General features: G+C 38.9%; 1 protein-coding gene across 2 annotated transcripts in view; it reads left to right on the forward strand.

The window, feature by feature from the left end:
* The window catches only part of dpr1 (defective proboscis extension response 1), a 524,556-nt gene that overhangs the window by 137,831 nt on the left and 377,318 nt on the right, over nt 1-9,407 (forward strand). The gene's annotated exons all lie outside the window — the stretch shown is intronic.

The following is a 9,407-nucleotide window of genomic DNA, read 5'->3' on the forward strand; positions in this document are numbered from 1 at the left end:
GCAACCAGTCACTTGTCCGGCTCGGCCAACCGACGACTTGACAACGTCGTAGCTGCAACAGAATATAACAGACAGAACACACATCCAATCCATTTAACTTTATTTTTTCAATTTATGCATAATGTTGTTGTGTACAAAAGTACTTAACAAAAAGGAATACAACTACTGAGGGAAGGAAATGTAAAAATTCGAATCATAAAGAATTTTATCGCGCGAAAAACGTCGAAAAAATCGGTTTTTAATTTTTTTAACTACGGCGCACCTCACCGAAAAATCTGAAAAAAATAGGGTATAATAGTTGAGTTGAGACACGTCTACCATAAAAATATAAATGATGTCGCTCGAAAACTTCTATATGAAATGAGCATTTTTTTATGCATTTTTGGCATTTTTTATTTTTCACGATCCAACTACGCAACGAAAAAAATCTGAAAAAATTCCCTAATATCGAGTACAGTCCCGCGAACATGTGAGAATTTTTTCAGATTTTTTGCTAAACATTTAGTAGGAAAAATATGTCAAAAACGCTAAAATTGTTTAACTGCCATAACTACCCTCCAGATTGAGATAGAGGGTTGAAAATTGGCATGGGACGTTTTTTTTGGACACTCTATCGAATGGCTCATTGCAAGTTGAATTTCGTTCAAGGGCACATTTTACCATCTTATCCGGCTAGACCCTTTGATACGCAGTGTTTTAATCAGGTAACAGAAAAGGAGATTTAAATTGCTTTGTCATTCTTTATCACATGAAATGTCGCGCGGCTTTGTTCAGTTCGGGTTGAGACGGGTGCGGCAACCAAATATTTCACGTAGACCGTGGACAGTGCGCCGTAGCAAAATTCCATCGTTTATTCGTCTCGCGGCTCGACGAAAAGAAATGGAATAGAATTAAACGAGCCGCGTAGGATCCCGGCCGTGGAAGTTCGACGGGCTTATGTTATACGCCCCGACAATTCGAGGGGAGCACTTTAAACTTCGTCAATTTTTCAACCCCGTGGAAATTGAATGTGTACCTCTGTCCTCCTCTCCCTCTCGCATCTTTCGCTCCCCTCGTCGACGTCCCTGCGGAATTGCTTTTTCCCACCTGGTGAAAATGAAAATTCAAACGGACATTCATTAAGGCCTCGCACAAAGCAGTGTTACTCGTAACCTTGAAACAAATGAAGATTTTCTCCAATTTCTGTTCGGACTGGCAAACGCGCCTTCTATTAAGGATGCATTGGCTGTACAGTCAATCCCAAAAGTTTATGTACCTTAGAAAAACGCATTTCCTATAATTAAAAAGAAATCAGACATCGGAAGAACAATGCTAATAATAAANAAATTCAACATGCTAGCATTGTTTAAGTATATAGCCTATACATCCTTAAATGGCTTTACAGCTTAGAAGATTTCAATCCGTCGATCGTGAAACTGGCAATTTTTAAACTGAAGAAAAAAAAAGATTGCGTGCGTTTGAACTGGTGGCTCTAAAAACGGTAATTTCGTGAGCGTTGAAACAAAAGCGATGGCGTGTATCGATTTCGAAATTCAAATTGAAACGATACAGATTTCTCTTATCCCGCGATGCCGGAGTGTTATAAATAATTGAATCCGTTAATGACGACATGTAAATACTATAATGACAAATACTCCGGCAATGCGTGATGTATTTGCCGTTCCCATTTGGCTAATTTACGCGAGGCGTTGCACCTGTTTTGCGCTTGAATTACGGCCGAAATATAGTGGCTAACTCCGTTCGAAATGAAACACTTAACCCCTTCCGGTACGATTTAATAATAAAACCAATGACAAGCTAGACTCGTCATTTTACCTGAAGGGGTTAATTACCGATTGGAATATTTCTAAAAGAATTTCAGAAAATTAATGAGACAGAACAGGCATAAACGTAAATTCATTCATGTGTGGACGTTATAATAATTCATTGTTTTATAATTATTGTTTTGTAACATGAAAGATATTTTTAAAACCTTATTATAGAAGATTATAGATTATTAAGATACTACCAAATACATATTTTTACGTAAAATAAATCCTTAACAGTTAATGGGGATTAAAATGTAATATAGTTAGCAGGGCTTATCAGTAATAGAATTAATGGATTTCCTCCAGGTAATTCATTAGGCTCCTATTAAATCAGCTTAATTTTCATTTGTTATTATCTTCATGGTGTAATCCATGTGAAATGAAATCCTCCTCCCTCTTTCAAAAGGAATTAAATTGTTTTCGAAATTGTGACAACGAATTTCCGCTTTGAGTGTCATCAATATTACCTCCCTCAAGATTTATCAAATTAATCGCCTGGCATACAAAGCAGAGGGAGTTAACTGGTTATATTATTATAATTCTCTTGGGCTTGTGCTTCATTGTTAAATTTTTAAACTGAAAACACGATGCAAATTGTACACAATAATAGAATATTCTTCAGATATTCTTTATTGATTCTAATTGAGTTTTGTTGAATATTGTACATGAAAAATGGTATTTTACAAATAACTTTCATAAGATCTGATAAACCTTAATTTTTGGGGACATATCGCTGCGCAGACTGTAAATCGAGTCCAGCCGCGACTCGTGTGCCAGCTTATAATTGCTACGTGTCGAACTAATACCGAGATAACCCGGATACCGGATACACCGACTCCAGAAATGTTTGGTTTTGGCCCACGCCAGCCTAAACCTGTCCCGGCTTCTTGGCCCGCAGCGCTGCAGCGGCATTAATTGCCACGCGTACATCCCCAGTTCCAACCCTCGACTCTTCCGACCTCTCTTTATCCATGAAATTCCTGCCCTCCTCGAATTGCTGACGAAGTAACATTCCAAGCGCGGACTGGCCACCGCTACAGAATCAGCTTATGGACGCTAAAAGAATCTCCGCCTGAATCCGTACGACTTCTTTTTTAAAGTCCTGTATGGACAGAAATGTAGAATAAATAGGTTTATGGATTTGTATAAGACTTGTTTGAGAAACAGGACAATAGTATGAAAATTTATAAAATATTAACATGACGTTTATTAGTTTCGTGTTGGTTGATACGAGATCAATGAAGTGCAATGCTAGTGACTAGCACGGTGTGACTTGGCACTCACAAGTAGGGATCAAATCGCACCACGGATGGCTGGCAACATCGTTCCAAAATTACTCTCGCGATAAATATAACGTGATTTCATGAAACTGAATAGTTCCATGAAAATCAACTTGCGCACGGTTTAATCGTTTATTTATTGCGGCGTGCCAGAATTTATGAACAGTAATTACCAGCATGTAATTACGTAAAAACGATAATGTAATTAATATAAATTAATCGTCAGTTCAGCGATTTTATTCTTTTCCTTCAGGAAGACTCTGTTTAATTTCTGAAAGTCCCAGATATTCATTGTTCCATGCATAACTAACTTACATTACGTCGTATCAATCAAAATTGTGTCGACATGAAAACTTCAATCCGTGCTTTTCCAAGTCGAAACTATCGCTTCCTCTGTGTACGTGTAGTTTGTTCCGATGTTCGCGTTTGCTTTGTCACAGTCGCGAATCCGACGGGCACATTCTAATAATTTAATAACCCGTCGACTAAGTTACGGGGGTAGTAGGCGGGCGCCGGATACGACAGGGAAAACGCGGAGCCGTGTCACGTGACGGTAGACAATGCGAGGTCGAAACTTGGCGATTACGTACAATATCTGATTCACCCAGTTTATCTGGCCTGGTTGTCTCGCAAATCTTACATAAGCTTCCGTTCGCGCCTTGTTGCTCCGCTCGAATTACGCCGACACAATAGACGCAAAACCTAGCGAGTTTGCACGGTAAATTAACCTAATTAGGACGTTAAGACACTCTACATCTTTCGGTTCACAATGGAACACAATCCTATCATTTTTTCGATTTTTTCTCCGCAATAATACTGTTCCCACTTGATATCATAAAACGTGTTACAATTATTCATCATGAAATTACAAATTCGTACATAAAATTGCGATATTTATAAATGAAATTTTAAGTCATTAATATTTCCCTTGCGTTCGTTTTTTCCATTTATAGTCATAACTTTGAACTGCGTTTCATGTTTCATATAATATTTAAACGTCACCGAGGCTGATCGATATTCCTGCAAAGTATTTACGTCGATAATGCGATAAAGTTTTATTCAATGAAAGTCCAATCAATATTCATCAAATTTTCATTTGATGTCCGTAACACAAAGCCTCGCGTCCTGTTTTTGTAGATTTTTTTTTTTAATGGGTTCATCGCGTCAATAAATTGTTGCGATTCTTTCGTTATAACATTCCATTCGTTCTACCGGCGCTATCGATCCCGCGAATACATTTTCATTCAGCTTCGTCGGAAGCGGCAACACGGCGGCAAATAATTCATATTTACTTTGGGTTTTATTTATGGATGTCGTGAATATTTATAAATTACAGCGCCGAATGTCAGAGCATGGCCCTTCCGAGCCGAAAGACCCTTTTCGAAAGCACGTTGCAGGTTTGAATAACAGTTTGTGAAAATGTTTGAGGAACAATTCACGCAAACTGGCAGAACGTTTTTTGATTTTTAAAGTAAAAGGACGATTATTTGCCGTGTCGAAAATTGTTTTATTATTTTTGCTCGAAATACATTTCACATACGTGTAGCATTATTATATATTTTGCACCGTGGGAATACAATACTCGACGTGAGAATGAAAAAGAAATGAAACGCAACTAAGAATTAGCGAATAGAAATCTTTATAAAACAGTTACCGCTGCTTGCGGAGAGAATTTTAATCCCGTAATGGATTCATGGGATTGTCCTGACATTTTTGTTCGCATTCTCCCATAATTGCAGGCAGTATTTCCTAATGAAAGACCGTGGCAAGTGAAAAAGATTTCCAGCCGAAAAGAGAGACGGGAATTATAGGGGGAGTCAAACGCTAGCTCGAATTCGATGGAAGTGCCAGAAACCGCGTATCCGACACAGTGAAACATTTTCATGGAACGTTTTTCGATTCTCCACAAATTAAGGAAATGAATCTCGCAATCATTATTTTACTGTTACGTAATAAATAATTTATAATATTTCATATTCAATCCATAAATTCGATGATGAAGAGGATGAATAAACTTCAAGTTCGCCGTTAAACAAAACGGTTCAAAAAATGAAAGGGAGAACCTCTGTTCCTCGATGAAAATAAAAGCCAGGGACTTGAAAAATCAAATATCCAACAAATCATCACAAATTCAGTGGAAGCGCAAACGGGAATGGGAGGAAGAAAAAAAATCAACAACGAACAAACTCGCTTACTCTCTCCGAAACCGACGAACAAAACGGGCGAAACAAGGGGGAAAAAAATAGGTAGAAAGAAATCCCATCTCGGCGCAGCGCGCGACACGTGGAATAGCTTTTTATTTGGCGGGTCGATTTAAACGAGCCGAGGGGTGTCGAGGGAGGGTGTGCTTCGATCGGTTTTCCCGTGGCTAAATCCCTGTCGTGACGGTATCGAGAATGGCCCGGGATTCAGGAATGGATTTCAATGGAGCCGTGCAACGCCCGAGCCGCCGTTCCCGTGGGCATCGCGTTTTGCGGATTCGCCTTAACGAACCGTGCAACCGGTTTACCGTGGCCGCGTGTAGTTAGGCGTGAACTCATCCACTGAGGATCATTAAGCCGCGGCGAATAAAAAAGGGGTCGGGTCCCTTTCAAGGGCAAGTGGGAAATCCTGCTGGATGCCGCAGGGAGATTGATTTCAGCCATCCCGTGGGTGCTTGCGGCGTATACCGACGCACGAAACTTTCGAGCATCATTAATTTATTTAAGGAGTGCCAATATGATTAAATTTTCAACCCTTCCACCCTTTGAACGCTCAAATGTTCATGAACGTGATTATTATCCGAAATACAAGATATTGTGAAACTTCATAGATCATTAGAGAATTCATCTCACGGGAAAAATGAATGTGATAAATGCAATTCTTAAATTGTTAATACATCCATTCTGTCATGTCAGTTTTATATAAAAAATTATATTGTCGAATTCTGATTAAGGTGAAGCGTAATATTTAGTATTTTGCTTCAAAAGTGTCTCGCTCGCGGTCGTTCATTGACTTATCCGCGCCAGTGAGATAGGTCAGTGACAGACGCTGAGTCGGCGTATTACTCTACTACTACTACTGCTACTACTTGGAACGTACGCGTTCCCGGGCAAAAATGTAGGTCACATTGCGTTGCCCGTCGCAATTCCAGATGGGATTAACGAAGGTGGATTTCAATTTAACTGACTAATTAATCAATTGCGGATTTTTATATAAAAAAAATCACAAAGAAAGATAAACGAAAATCAGAATAAATTTTATTGAGAAGGTCGAAATTGTTTGTCAATTGTTCGTTCACAAATCTTAATATAATATTTTATGGGGGAAGAATAGCTGGCTCACAATCAGATTTTGTTTTCACTAGGGATGAAGAATATTAAAAGAAATCGCACAAGCTAGCATATTTTAAGGCTGCGCGATTTCCATTTAAAATGATTCCTGTTGAATAAAGCAGTTGTAAAAGACGATGGTATGCTAATGTTATATTAATCTCTGTTCACTTTTGTGTGCCGGACAATAGAGATAGACTTAGCATAATAAATCCTTTGGAGCCCAAAATGGTGCACAAGGATCAAGGATATGTTTCTGAATCTTAAAGCTTCTGCCTATTCTTTGCCACTGGGAACATTTTGATACATGTGCTTGCAACAGTAAATAGTTATATCGTCGTGCGGGTTAGCTCTTTTTTAAACACTGTATTTGGGGCGTGAGGGTAGCTTCAAATTATGACCGGAATTACGTCGTGGATAGAAGTAGTGACCGTGAACGTACTGCTCTCCTTACGAGCGCAAGTTTTCGCATTCAAAAGGAATATTTCATATTCTCTTAAAGTGAGAACCTTGGCTTATATAATTTTTTTCATGGAAGCACGAACGTGAATTTTTTAAGATGGGAGAGCGTAGGTACAAAATGAAAGTATTTTAACTTACACCTCTCGCCAATTTTTTTCTAACTTTTCTCTGTAAATAAATAATACAATAGTTTTTAGACACGTTCTTTAACGTTGAACGAAAACAAAACAGTTTTTATTTTATTTTATGACTTCGTACCTGCCGCTGGCTGCAAATGGAAAACGTATTTCGCGTCCAAACATTTTACTTTCCCTGCTCTGCCACGACTCGATTGTGCAAGAAACAAAAGAAGAAAGAACAATTTTTGACGTGAAGGAAAGTACATTGTTTGTAAAAACAAACGGAGAAAATGTTGCGATCAATAGGGCAATCAAGCCAGGCACAGGTGCAATTTTTCGTCCGTGTAAATTTGATGAAAAGTGTCCCCGACAAAGAGAGAAGAGACGAGCGAACGATGAAAAATTTAGAAAAGAATTTTCCTATAAAACCAGTACAGTTATTTTAATGAAATAATGTTAAATTCTTAATTATTTAATATATAATGAATAATTCTGTGGACTTCTCCTCCCTAGTGAGTTTAATTAGTACAGATATAGAATTAATTAACTCTTTCATATCTTTATTCTGAGAAGGGTGTCATTTAAAAAGATATCTCAAAGGGCATAGTTTATGCGAATTCCAAGCAGCGTTGAAGATCTCGGATATGCTCGAAGATCTTCCGGATTCCGAGTCAGTGCAACACGGAATACGTCTTTCTAACAATGTATGACTAGTTGCACTTACAAGGGAACTTCGTAATGGCAACAAAGTTTGCCTAAGCAAGTAACTCAAAGACGATCCGACGTCTCGTGAAAGATATAACGTGAAACACGGCAGCATGTATCAGACCCATTTAATACTTAAACGGCAGATGAACTTAACTTAAATATATTCAGCTAATTTGAAAGCAAGTACACACTTCGAGGCGAAGTTTGTATCTAATCATTGCATCCATCGAAGACAGAACTATAATATTCAACAGTTATCTGGCCCAGTATTTATCCAGTCTAATTACGTATGATAATGATGAATTATGCAGCAGGAAAAAAGAGGAAAATACGGGACTTCCCCCGGAACTTTTATCTTATCTTTTCAAAAATTAACAATGGTAGACGTGACTTTATCATCCGGAAAATAGATGACTTTCTTCTTACGTATTAAACGGTATTCTTACTTTGTTACGAGGAACAAAGTTGCCGTCGGATGATAAAATGACGAGCAAATTTCGAAACGGTATGCGTGTCACGCTTTACGGCTTCCTCCTGTTTTATCGCTGCAATTAGGCTACTGCGACAAGCAACAATTTAAGCTCACTCTCCGGTTTATACACATCTCATAGCGATGAATTAATTATTGCTATAAGAAACTTATCACGTTTTACTACATATCATTTTCATGTACAAGTTACCAACGAGTTAAATAACAATTGTCAATAGACGTTTTCATTACTTAACAACAGCAGCATTTAAATTTCAAACACATTGTGTAATCAGTTTAGTACAGCATCACTGCTGGAAAACTAACTAAATTTCCAGCGAACTCATTCTTCAATTCAATTCAATTGAATAGTTCACTTGTACTACTTTAATCGCATTTAAAATTTTAGTTACTTTCAATGCATTCTCCCTGCACGTAATACATATTAAACGAGTGTTCTTCGAAACGAATAAACAGAGTTGAGGAGCGTAACCACTACTTTTATTTGAAAATAAAATTTCGGACGACCACTTTTGACGTCACTTGAACGGTCCTCGCGTGCCCCTCTTCTATTAGTCCTTCAAGACGAGGAGGATCCACCGGCTGTAAATTCCTTGCGGCAAGAGGCGAGGCGATACGAGGAGCGGGCGGGCAGGTAAACGAGGGAAGCAAGTAAACTGGTCAACGGTAGAAAATCGGATGACCAAGTACAGGGACGTGGCACCGCGTCAAGCCCCCGAGGCGGATTAATTTAAGGACCAGATAAATCATTCCGCTATCTCGCTCGGCTACGGCAAAAACATTTATCTTCCCGCTCCCGGGGCCGGTCTTCCTCTACGAAACTCGCGGTTGTAATCGCATGCGTGTTTGATCATTATCCAACTGGGGATTCTTCGGAAATATTCCTTACCAGCCAGTCAGGAATTTTTGAGAATGACCACCGAGGAGAGATTACTAAAGAGTGGCAGCCTTATGGGACCTCGCGGCCCCAAAACCGGTCTGCAATTTTTGATGATCTCTAGAATGAGCTGGGCCGAAAAGTAAGAAACACGCAGCAAAACTGACGTCGGTTTTAAACTGCATTACTGTGTCAGACTGTCAGACGTGTTATCGACGAGTCGTCGATGCACCGCTAACGAAGTAATATCACAAACAAAGTATACATAAGTAGAGATTGATCAATGCATTTCTTTGTGTACTGTCGATGTGGTTCCAGCTCTAATAGAGATCGAACGGGATTGTTCATAGAC

Source organism: Ceratina calcarata, unplaced genomic scaffold, assembly GCF_001652005.2.
Source record: "Ceratina calcarata isolate Rehan_Ccalc_2016 unplaced genomic scaffold, ASM165200v1 scaffold49.2, whole genome shotgun sequence".
NCBI lineage: Eukaryota > Metazoa > Arthropoda > Insecta > Hymenoptera > Apidae > Ceratina > Ceratina calcarata.